The 12,085-nt window shown below is 55.3% G+C and overlaps 1 long non-coding RNA gene across 9 annotated transcripts in view; it reads right to left on the bottom strand.

Annotated features, from left to right (window-relative positions):
• LOC147349794 (uncharacterized) overlaps window positions 1-12,085 on the bottom strand; it is a 37,720-nt gene that overhangs the window by 22,304 nt on the left and 3,331 nt on the right. Inside the window, exon 1 of one of the 9 annotated variants that reach the window (XR_015150582.1) lies at window positions 2,046-2,415. The exons of the other annotated variants lie outside the window; for them this stretch is intronic. This is a non-coding gene — a long non-coding RNA (uncharacterized LOC147349794). Of the gene's footprint in view, window positions 1-2,045; window positions 2,416-12,085 lie in introns of those variants that run through there. 9 annotated transcript variants of the gene reach the window in all.

Genomic DNA, 12,085 nt, shown 5'->3' with positions numbered 1-12,085 from the left:
GTTTTCGGCAGAGAACACTGGGTACCGGTTACAGATACAGGAGGAACCTGCTCTTTTCTCCTGCCCTCAACTGAAGCTTGAGTCCCTTTACTCCCAACACTCCCGAGGCCTCCCCATCAAGTCACTTTACCGAGTTCGTGTAGATTTTTATCCCCTCCCCAACTCCATCCCAAACTGATCTCAGCTTCAGGAGGCCTTGGAGGACCGGGAGGCATGGCATTCCCCCACCCCCACCCCATCTCCTGGCCACGCAGGAGAGCCAAAGAACTTGGTTCTGCCGAAAAGTAGACTTAGGCGGCTAAGGGTTGTGTGTGGCTGGGGCAGGGTCAGGCGAATGCACTCCCACCTTGCAGGACCCCAGAGCACATCCCAGGGCTGGATGCCTCCAGGAGCACTAGATTTTTGGTTCCGGAGGAAACGTTGAGTCTACCAAGGTGGGGGGACTTAAGGGGGGTGCTGAAGATTTCCCAGGAAAAGAGAAGGTTAACTGAAGCCACAGTGATGAGTGAGATAGATGCCAACCACCCTTCCCCCACCGCGGCTCCTTCTTACCACCACCACCTCAAACATACACACACACACACACACACACACACACACACACACCCCTGTTCGGTGAATCCCAAACTAAGGCCATAAGACTTTCCCCACTCAGTGGCTCAGGGCCAGACCCCACAGCACTGTTTCTCCCTCCATCCCCAGGAGCAGTTTCTCTTTCTACACTGTTTCTGCCCACTGGTTTCAGTCCCAATTCCTCCTGGACAGTTCGTTCAGCCTGATTCCTACCGCGCACAGCACTGGGTGGTTGGGGGAGCCTAGCGTGGCCACTAGCATCTCAGTTTCTCTGGCTGACCTGGGTAGATGAGGCTCAGACCCCTGGGTTAGCAGCCCAGTGCGCTAGTCCCTCCCAGCCACACTGGGCTCACCTCCCCGGGCCTGCTGAAACACAGCCCAGCCTCTAGTTCTCACATTTCTCTTTTCCTAGTTTCTTTAAGCTAGCCATAAAGGTCTTACATGGTGGGTAAGGGTGGGGAGATCCCCTTGCACTCCTTCTACACACACACATTTTCGCACACTTCTGTCAACCTGCTACTGCCCAGGCCACCGAGCCAAAGGCTGTCCTGGAGCAGAAAGAGGTGGGGAGGAGGAGAGAGGGAAAAACCAATTAATCAAGTTTGCTCTCTCCACCTGGAAAGTTGTGTCCTGCTCGAGAGAGGAGTCAGCCTGGAGGGAAGGGTACCAGGGGAAAGAGTTGGCTGGCCCTGAGGTCTCAGCGAGGCCACTGCTGCAGGGTAGGAGAAACAGGAGAAGAGTTGGAGGGATACACCTTGGAAGAGGAAGGAGGCCAGGGCTGTTACCAAGAGACTAGAGGGAGGTGATGAATCCTGGGGCCTCCCAGGCTTTGCTGCAGCCCCACATGGCCAAAATCAGAGGCTGGGGAGGTCCTTGGAGTAGGGGTGGGGGGAACACACGACGGGGCATCTCAGCACGGGTCCCCAAACTCGGGTGCCTAGCCCTGGGCAGGAAACTTTCCTCTTTCTCAGGGCAAGCAGGTACCCAGAGACGCCAGACCAAGGCTGGGGGAAGGGCACAGGCCAAGGGAGTGCTGTCTGAACCACCCTCGGCTGCAGGCAGCGCGAGAGAATCCGAATCCAGTGGAAGAGTGAAGGCAGAGGCCTCGGTGACGCTCGGATTACTCTGGATTGCATGTTGCTTTTCCCAGTTTCTACAGTTCCAGGTCCTGTCCTGATCTTTTATTCAGACGAGGCTTCGGGTTCTGGCTCTCGCCGGGTCCCCAGCAACCCCAGAGTATTCGCTGGACTGGGGAGGTGCCCCGCCTGGGCTGGATTCACCAGAGCCCGGGTCCCTCCTGTTCCACCTACGAGGCATCTCCCATGTCCCCAGTCCCCGAGGGGCAGCTCTGCCCGGCGGGCGGCCGGTGGTAGCAAGAGTAGGAAAGGCAGCCGCAGGCAGGCCGCGCGCAACTTTTTTTTTGAAACGCATTGCCGTCCCCCTGAAAGGTGTTATAACAGCAATTCAATTACCGTAAATGGCGCGCAGCGTCCTCGCAGCTGGGAAGTCGGTAACGAACTGTGGTCGAGGCGTGTAAAGGAATGGGGCTAAACGTACGCTATTTATCTCCCTCTCTTCTTTCTAATATCCTCTCTTTCCGCCTTTTCTTCGCTGTGTACTCATCATAGCTGGACCACAGGTTAATTAACTCCAAAGAGCTTAGTCTATCTGGACAGAAACACACTGAGAAATTGGCAGGAGATCCTGAAAACTGGAGGTGGGATCAAAAAGACCACCTGAAATTCCCTGCGTTTCCCTACAGGTCTGCAGCCTTGCCTTCAAGGAACAGAGTTCCAGGCGCACGTGGCGAACCGCCGGGAGTGTGGTCACCTGTGCGTGTGTGGAGTAAAAATATTCATGTCTGGTTTTAGATCGAGGAGCCGTGCCCACGAAATCCCACATGGCATGGTCTGCAGGCACCCAAGGAGACGTGGAGTCTGTTGCTGGTGCGTCGCCACTTACAGGCCACTGGAGACAACCCACACACTCGCCATTTGTGCCCTGGCACCGTGTATTTCCGGCTAAACTTTAAGGAGCGGTCCATGAAATTAACAATATCAACAAAAATGAGGCAAAGTGTTGGGGGAGGCAGGAGGCGAGCGGGAAGAGCTGCCTGCTTTCCGGAGTGCCGCTAAATCATTACAGTACTCCATATGTTAAAATCTAGAGGGAGGGCCGGAGGAGGGGGAGAACCCCTCACAAGGCAGCCTGGCAACCATTTAAATAAAGGTAAAATTAACATTTGCTCCTTTGAAGTTAGAGTACAGACAGCTTAAAAGCGGATTTTATTTAGTGGATGTCATATCAAAAGAGGCAGAAAGGCGTTGCCTCGCCTGGAGTTTTTAGTTTCATATATATTTTTTAAATCATTTTTAGAAAAGGCCAAGACGGCAACATGGGAATTCGAGTGCTTTCTCCCCGTCCCGCGGGGCCAGCCTCTCCCAGCCACCACGGGAGGTTTCCAACAGTGGAAATGCCGAGTTTTCCAAGCTCGTGGTAACACAGCCAGAAGATGCCTCTGGTTGCTCCCCTTTTCCCTACCCAGCTCTCGGGAAGGTTTGCGAGTTTCACTCCTGGAGAGTGCCAAGAGCGTGCGGCCTGGCAGAGGGGTCGCAATGGGGCCCCGCTGTGCGCGCCAGCCTCCAGCGCCGCTGGGCTCCCTCTCTGAGCCCCGAGCCCTCCCTGCCCTGGTCAGCGCCCCCCACGGCCACCCTGTTCGGAAGGGTCCAGCAGCTGCGAACAGGGGTGCACTCTCAGGGTCTCCTCACTCGAGGCGGGACAGGCCGAGGAGCGCGGGGGGCCCAGCCCAGGGTTTGCCTGGGGATGATTCCAGAGCAGGGTGCTCGGCGCACGCGCTACCCTGAACGTCTCGAGATCTGGCTCAGGGGCTACCAGGGGCTCTGGGGTGGTTTTCGGCTTTGTTTACTTTAAAACCTAGAGGCGCGGGTTCCTTTCCCTCTCCCTGAAGCCTCTGACCTGCACTTTGCAGTTCTCCGCTCTGCCGCCCCCTTTTTTCCCCCAAGGCGAGACCAGGACGGGTTTCCCCTGTCCATAGCTCCCAGGGCTGGAGACCTTAGAACGTGGGGACCTGGAAGTCACCCGCAGCCTGTGGTTTGGAGCGACCCCCTCTTCTCCATCCCTTAAGTCCCTGTCTAATAGGCTGCTGAAGGGGCACTCCGCGCGGGTCCTTGGCGGGGCCCGCACTCGGGAGTTTCAGCTCCCTTCCAGGCGCTCTGTGGTGGGCAAAGCGGGAAGTCCTCAAAACCGCGTCCTCGTGGTGTTTCTTGATGGAGCCTCCTGCCAGCTCTGCAGGCTGCAGGGAAGACCCCCGACGTCCCAGTCAAGGCGCCCCTAGCCTTCTCCCGCCCAGGTGCAGCGGGGATGGCGGTCACTCGGCGCGCCCGCCGTGGGCTTGATCCCCGCCTAACCCTCGCCCCGCCGGGCCCCGGGCGCGGCTCCGGCTCGGAGGCGGCGCCGTTTCCTTTCGGCCGAGGGTCCTCTCCAGCCTCCCTGGCTTTCTGTCCGTTAGCCCGCCGGCCCTTTTTCCAGCGCTTCTCCTGGAAGCCAGGACAGGGCCCCGACGTATTCAAGGCACAAAACCCCCGCTTTTAAAGCCCGGCTGGGAGCCTCAGTCGCTCGTAGGAGACAGAGAAAGGGCAGATTGAGAGCCCAGGGGGTTGCCCTCTTGCAATGAAAAGGGTCCCCTTCGTTTGCATCTCTGGTCAAGTGTTTAGAAGTTATACTCAGGGCTGCTGTCTATTCCTTTCCTGTGGGTCTGGGAAAAGATTCAGACATATATATATATAGGACATGCCGATCTAGAAGAGCCGCTGCCCTGTAGATATAAGGCCACTGGCTCGCAAATCTCCGGGGCGGGAGGTGCTGAGTGTCTGCCAAGGGTCTGGATGTGAGATTTGAGGGGCACTCTACTTTTCCCCCGCCTTTCTTCCGGAATCCCAAATCCAGGGGGTCCGCAGCCGAGTGCCACCCCCCACCCCGCCGCCCCCCGCCTCGGCCTGGTACAGGAGAGACTGGCCACAGCTGAAGCCTGGTTCCCTCCCCAGCTGCCACCCCGGTTCAGCCCCTGCTCCCCAACTAGAAGGGGCTGGCAGCCGCTGCTCGGGTGGACAGAAGCTAGAGCAGTCAAGGATTTGAACTTGTAAAACCAGTTAGAGCAACTCTTAACACTTTTCCCTTTCTGCCCACCTGTTAAAGAACACGTGTTCTTAAACCGTTTGACTTGGTAATTCAGAGAACAGGAGACATTCTTTACTTTGGCCTCTTCCTCCTCTGTGAGGTCACTGCTCTTAACGCATGCACTTAAGAGAAGTTCTTAGGCATCTAACTTCTGCTCATCTTGGTCTCAGACTTAATGAAACCCAACCATGATTTAAATTATTTCCCAAAAGTACCTTGTTGTTTGTCTACGCTAGCTAGGTAAATAGGAAAACTGGCAAATTGATGATGAATCAGCCATTCTTTTTTGATCTTCCTAAAGTTGGCCAAACTAATAGAAATTCATTTTACATGACTCCCATTTTAGCATAACTGGCATTACTTCTGCTTGTTCACAGTCTTCTACAGCTGGGACTGTCGAACCAGCTTCTTCTACTCAGCCTGGTCCCATTTCAGACTTCCTTAGAACTGTTCTCATAGGATCCACCGTCCCTGTTCCTTTATTTTCTCCCTTCACCAGCCATGGATCAATCAGAGAGACAATTGATTTTCCTGAACCAGAAAATGCTGACATCTTGAGGGGTTGGATTAAATCTGAGTGAGCACGAAATCCCACAAAATATGAAGCAGCCAGGCCAATCTCCAGGTTTAACAAAGTTCTGTGTGAATATACATGTATATGTGTAAGTGTGTACTTATGTTTATCGACCCCAACTTGCATAAGGTTGACAGTGGGAAGAAATTTTACTGTAATGTAGGGACACAAGCTGAATGAGAAATCATCTTAATAATCTGGATAAATGAAGAGAAGACCCAGACCTACATGTCTAGGAGTAAATCGCTAATTATGAAATCCAAAACTCTTGAGCTAGGGTCCTATGCTTGCCAGAAAATGGTCATTTTTCCTCTCTTTTATTGGAAATGGGATCCTAAATGCCTTTTGACGGAAAAGAAGTTACGAGACAAGATGCAATTTTCTCTTTCTTTTCTGACAACTCTGTCATCCAAAGGATCACAGCTATGTCAGGGTGTCTGTCTTGGGAAGAAAAAAGGGAGGGGGGGTGGAGAGAAAGAGTGAGCTAGTGAGAGAAACCCTGCAGCCCGTGGCCATCTTTGCATCAAATTTTTCCAGACCTCTATTTTTGATTGTGATCCCACTGATCTGAGTTTGAAATGCAAGCACAGTGAAGCCCCTAAGCCTTCAATCGTGTGAAATTTTCAAAAGATCTCTAGAAGCAATCTCAGGCTGCCTGACCCCTGACAGGCGCCGATCTCTTTATTCCTCTCTCTGCCGGCACTTCATTTGTTGGAATATCTTTCAGATTTGCACCTCCAGATGACAAACCTGAGTGTTTATTATGTGTACATGAATCGGAAATCTTCAAGCCCGCAGAAAAGCACCATCTTAAACATAATATTTAATTTCCCGGCCTAAGTGTCTGCTTCTTTATTTGCTTTTCATTAGCTTAAATATTTTTTCCAGATCTCCCCATGTGTCACTTTGATATTTAGATGATTCTATCTTTTAATCATCATTTCCCCCTTGGAAAAAAAAAATCCCCTGTCGCCTGCGTCTGCGGAACTCACACTGCCACGTCACTGTGCGGCGGGCAGCGAGGCCCCGAAGCTGGACGCAGAGCCGATCGGAGTCTGGGGGGCACCTCTCCGGGACGGGTGGGGGGCGGCGGTGTCACAGAGAAACGTTTGCCTTGTAGCCGGCAGCCAGGGCTGGGCTGGGCCCGCTGACCATCTCGTGTCTCATTCCACCTCTCCTCCTTCAAGCCTTTTTAGATGATTCTTCTTCTCCTTTCTCAAAACAAAGCCTCAGGTGGCATGGAAAGGTGCTTTCACCGCTGGGAGTCGGGCCCGAGCTGCGTCTTGAGCCAGGGGCCAAGTTTAGACAGCTCACCCCAGTCATGCGGGCACTCCTTCCGGCCCCGCACCCCCTCCCACCAGGCTCTCTGTGGGCCCCAGATCTTGGGGGTCCGACGGTGCTAGAGGCAGAGGGAGTGTGGGGGAGGGCTTCCTGGGAGACGATTGCTTTGTTAAACTTCCCTCTGTCGAATAATTCCGCGGATAAGATTTTGGGATGGGAACGTTGCCCACCCTTCCCCCAATCTCAGCCCCAGAGTGAGCTTTAGAGCCCAGCCATGCACTCAGGTGGACTGAGACTCACCCTACCCTGCGTAAGCGGGAGGTTGAATCGCCACCCACAAGCCCAGTCCCAGGTCGCGGAGGTGGTGGGCTGAAGCCTGAACGCCCCTCCCTCTGTTTGGATAGGCCGTGTTGCTATGATTAACTTATTAAACCCCCTCGTAATTATTTTAATTCGACTCGAAAAAATACTTTGGGCGGCAGTTACGATGTGTTTGTATTTATTCATCCCCCCCATAAAACCTGTGTTAAAACAAATGTTACTTTTCTCTCTCTGTACATAGACCCTCCCTATTTGAAATAGACCGCAGGGACTGCCATTAGATCGAATGGCAAGTCTTTATGGAAAGTGTTTTGCATAATTACATACCAAAGCCAGAACAGTCACCTCCACATTTTATGGGTCACAAACCATCAACAATTGCCACATTATTGTCCACGAAACCTTAGTCCCTTCATTGATGGAGCGGACTCCATTGCTAATCTAGAACGGGAAAGGATGGAAATTTCTTCTAATAAGAACCCGAGAAGATTATGTCCCCACTGACAACGTGTTTACATATAGTTATAAAGTTCAGAGGACCGACAGGGGAGAGGAAAGGAAATCGGGGGAAGCCTGATTAAGAACCACGCATCGGTCTAATATAGATAGCGCATCAAAAGGAGTGTCTGAATGTCCTCCCCTTTTCAGATCCGACCCCTTCCTACCTTTGTCATGCAGTAATTAAGATATTCTTATTTAGACAGACAGCGTCTCTAGTAACTGAATAATATTAGCTCCTTTGATGTCAAACTTTTGACAGTTATCACACCAGCACTGGCAATTTAGCACAAATGCCCTCCTTAAAAAAAAAAAAAAAAAACACACAGAAAACCCCCATTGGCTTTGAAGAAATCTAATAAGTGTGATCCTTATCACCAAATGATCTAAATCGCTGCCGACAGGCCGCCCAGCTATAAATTACATTTGGTGTTACATAATGAAGCCGAATTTGGGTTTTAGCTCATTGAGGCAGTGTTGGTGGGAACTGGGACGCACCCCCCCCTGCAATTCCTGTGTCCCCATTCCCGACTCCCAGAGCCTCTGTCTACTGTAAGAGCAAAACCTCACGAAATCGAGGGGTCAGGGCAGAGATGGGGGATCCAGCCGAGGCGCGGGCGCGGAGCTCAGTGCCCTCGCTTCGGCTCCAGAGCGCAGGGCAGGTTCAGCCAGCCACCTACTCCCGGATGCCACTTCGCCGTGGCTTTCAGAGCTCGGGCGCCAAATTTGGGATTTGCCAGATGGCAGGATTATCTTCGCGTCTGTTATGTGTGTGTGTGTGCGCGTGTGCGTGTGGAGTGTCTCGGGTGGGGGCGAAGATGAGGATGGAAAGCAGAGCCGGATCCGCCTTTGCCCGAGCTGCCTCTAGCAGCCTGGCCCCGTTCCGGGGCTCGGGGCAATCTCCCGGCCGCCCCGCCGCAGGCAGCAGGCGGAGTTCCGCCACCCCCCGCCCGTACAGACCGAGGCCCCAAGGCCCAGACGCGCGGAGCTAGGGGAGGGGTGAGGAGAGCGCTTCCCTCCGAGGAGAAACGGGGGCGGGGGGCGGGGGGGCAGGCGAGTTGGAAGTGAAGGGGGCAGAGAGGGCTGGGGGGGAGGGCTGAGACGGCGACGGTGACACCTGGAAGGCATTGTCCTTGCGAGCGACACCTGTCAATCTCCGCTCCGGGGTCCCGGGGCCGGGGGCGGGGAGGCTGATGTCATCGTAGAGTCCCTTCCAGGCCGAGGGCGGGGAGGACTGGGGGAGGCGGGGGCGAGCGGAGCCAGGAGGCCTGGGAGACGGGTGGGGGAGGAAAGAGGGAAAATAAACAGCAGTTGCTCTCTCTCGCCGCGTGCTCTGCTCTGAATTTACACGGCCGTCAATATTCCAACTTTAGTTATTATTTCTCATCTCGAAGGGTCTGCCTAGGCTTGTCACTGGGGAAGGGGAACTAGTCCAGGGTCACACTGCATCCTCTATCCCTGGGAGCACCCCCTCATCCCAAAAGCCTAGAGGCGGACTGACCCTCCTTCCAGACCCAGCTCCCTCTTTGCCCGGCGGCTGTTCCCCGCCAGAGGCTGCGGGCTTAAGGAGGAAACTCTTGGGATGAGTTGTGAAAAGTCTTGTGAGATTGCAGGGGGTGAAGGGAGAGTTAATTAACGTGGGGCTGGCTCAGCGAGTGGGAGAGCGGGCGGCGGCGTGGGTGGGCGGGCCGGGTCGAACGCAGGGATGCGCTCGGTGCGGGGTGCTTGTGATCTGGGGGTCCAGCTTGGAGGCCTGGGCTCGGGGGGGGGGGGGGCGGGGTGGAGGGGGTTGGCGGGGGCCGGGAGGAGCAATGTGAGGGGTCCTCAGCGGGGGCTGCTGGCGTGCTCCGCGGAGCCTTCGATTGGTCCCGGGGAAATTCTGATCTCCCACCTACCGGGCTGGCACCCGCACCCCCCTTAGCGCTCCTGGACTCTCCCTCTGCCTATTCTTTTCGGCCCGAGCTAATTAGCAGCCTGCCAGCGGCCTGATTTATGGAAACGCTCGGGCGGGCGGAGACGCGCGGCGAGCAGCGGCCCGGTGCCTCGGGGTGGAGAGGAGGAGGAGTCTCAGCGGCCCCCTCCGCCCGGCCGGAAACTGGGAGTTGCTCTCCCCGCTACCCACCCTCCCACCCCGGCGAGGCCGGGCGCCCCCGCGCCCCCCGAAGCCCTAGCCTGGGAGGCCGGGAACCCTGGCGCCAGCGGGGCGGGCAAGGGGCGGTGGCCGCGCGGTGGCCGGCGGGGTCCCTGCCGCCGGGTTCCAGCTCGGCTGACCCGGAGGGCGGGCCAAGCGCGAGGATAGCCCGAGATTTGTGCGCCCGGCTTGGGGCACCTCCTTCCCCACGATGTGGTCTGCAGAGAAGGAAAAGCGACGGGAAGAGGGAGAGGACGCTGCACGGGGTCGACAGCAGGCCCCTGGCGGCGGAGGGCGGGGGCGTCTCAGGCTCGGGTGGGCAGCGTGGAGCCACCAGCCCAGCGTGGCCCCCACGTCGCTAGTGACTGTCCCCGGGAAGGGCGTGGTCCCTTTCCTCTCCCTTCCCCTGGGTCTCATCCTCAAAGTCGTGTGAGTCGGAGCCTCCAGACTAGAGTCGGAGCCTCCGGACTAGAGTTGGAATTTGGAGCTGGGTGTAGGCTGGGGAGCGGGGAACCACAGGACAGGTCTAAGAGCCGCCCCTCCCCGCACTTGCCCGCAAACTCCGGCGCTGTCTCCTCACTGGCCTTGAGTTGCCCCCGATGACCCCGAGAGAGAAGGAGAGGCGCTCCCAGGCTTCCCAGTGGACCCCAGAAGTTGAGGATGGAGAGAGCAAGGGGAGGCGAGTTCGGGGGACAAAGTGCAGGGACCTGTTGCTGGCACTCCCTCAGAGTGGCGCCTCTCCCGGGGGGACAGGGGCAAAGGAAACGGGGGAAACCTCTGGGCCCTCCTCGCCCGGGAGAATTGTTGGAGGAAAGAGATCCTGGCAGACCCAGAGGGCTGGAAGCCCCTGGCACGCTCCTTCAGACTTTAAGGGGGCGGGGATAGGGACTGGGGGTTGAAATCATTGGGAAGGGAACCAGTCCTCCCAAGCCTGGGCCCAAAGTTGTAACTGTGGGGAACTTGAGATGTCCAAGAAAATGTGTCAACTTTCTTTTAAAACACCCTACCAGTTCACCTTCCTTAGAACCGCCTCTCCGACTCTCTAACTGGGGGAGGTGAAGAATTAAGACCTTTCTCCCCATCGCAAGACCACTGGATGCCTCTCCCGGGGGGCTCTGTCTTTTCCAGGTTCCCTCGTAGATAAGGCCATTTGATGTCAGTGAGAACCGGAAGCGCTCCCAGCGCCACCCACCCAGGGCCCCTGGGAAATTTAGTTTTCTGCTCTTCTTCACCTTCCAACTTCTGCTACCAGTTCCAAAGGGTTAGTAATATCGGGGGTCAGGCAGGCCCTGGTCTTTCTGAACCGAGGCTGGAACCCTCAGCTGGGTGGGGAGCTAGGCTGAGCACACATCTCTCTCACGCATAGCGTTTAGTCCCCTGGGTGGTGGCCCCTCTGAATTTCTAACCGTGCTGAGGGCTGAAGTCACCTGCCCAGACAAACTGCGGTGGCCGAAATCTGCCCAAGTCTAAGCGGAAAGAGAGACCCATCCCCGTCAAAGTGTTGCCTTTAGGCAGCGCGGGTGCCAGGACTGCTGGGTCACCCAAGGGCCAAGCTTCAGTCTCAGGGCCTCACCAGGCCACGGCTCACAGGGCAATCACAGGCCGATTTCAGAATCTGCAGCCTGCCCAGCAAACGCTGCCGGTTAGGCGCCCAAGTAATATTATTCATTCGTCATTTTCAAAGTTGATTTATCGCAATCGACAGGTTAAAGCCTCATCTGACTTCATTACTTTTAAAAGCTGTCTATTTCACAACTGTCACTTTTCATCGCTTAACTCAAATAAATACTTGAAGAAATGAATTGGAAGAGACTTTTAGATCATGTTTATAATTCTTGGTCGCCACGTTAACATTCTAATGACCTGACCCTCTGAATTTCTGTAGATTCCTAAATCGGACCGAAATTTCCTGCATTTATATCAGAAAATGTCAGGGAGGGTGAGGGAGCCGGAAATACGGACTAAAGGAAGTGCAGCTGGCGACAAGTCGGCGACCGCGTGCAGCTTCAACAGTCTCCCCAATGGGAGCGAGGGCCTAGGCCAGGTACCCAAAGCCCCTAGGTAAGGGGGCAACGCTCGGGGCAGGGCTCCGGGGAATCAAAATGCTGAAAAGAGGGCCCAGCCTGATGTTTGCGCTTGGAGCCCGGGTCCCAGAGAGCCGGGGGCAAACCGCAGAGGAAGTTCACGCAGGATAGAATTTCTGTTCACCGTGACTATTTATGACTATTATTATTTCTGACATTGTTTCCAAACTGGTTCTAATGGGCCCCACAACCGCAGGTTGAGCGTGACAGGGTGAAAGGCATTTCCTGCCCGTCGTCTTTGACTTAGAGCTGTGAGATACCCACGGAAGGCAAGTGTGGAAACGAAATCGTGTGGATGGAAATAGTTAAATAATTTGAAATAGTTTCTTCTTCCATTTTGCTGTCATTTGCCCAATGCTGGGTCTTCTGGAGCTAGTGTTAATCTCTCTCTCACCCACCAATTCACAAGGAACCAGCTCTCAGAAG

The sequence above is a fragment of the Bos grunniens genome, chromosome 21 (assembly GCF_055505025.1).
Source record: "Bos grunniens cultivar Pamir isolate PY7600 chromosome 21, Bosgru_T2T1.0, whole genome shotgun sequence".
In the NCBI taxonomy this organism is placed as follows: Eukaryota; Metazoa; Chordata; class Mammalia; order Artiodactyla; family Bovidae; genus Bos; species Bos grunniens.
The sequence above is the reverse complement of the archived record's forward strand: the minus strand, read 5'-3'. Positions and strand labels throughout refer to the sequence as shown.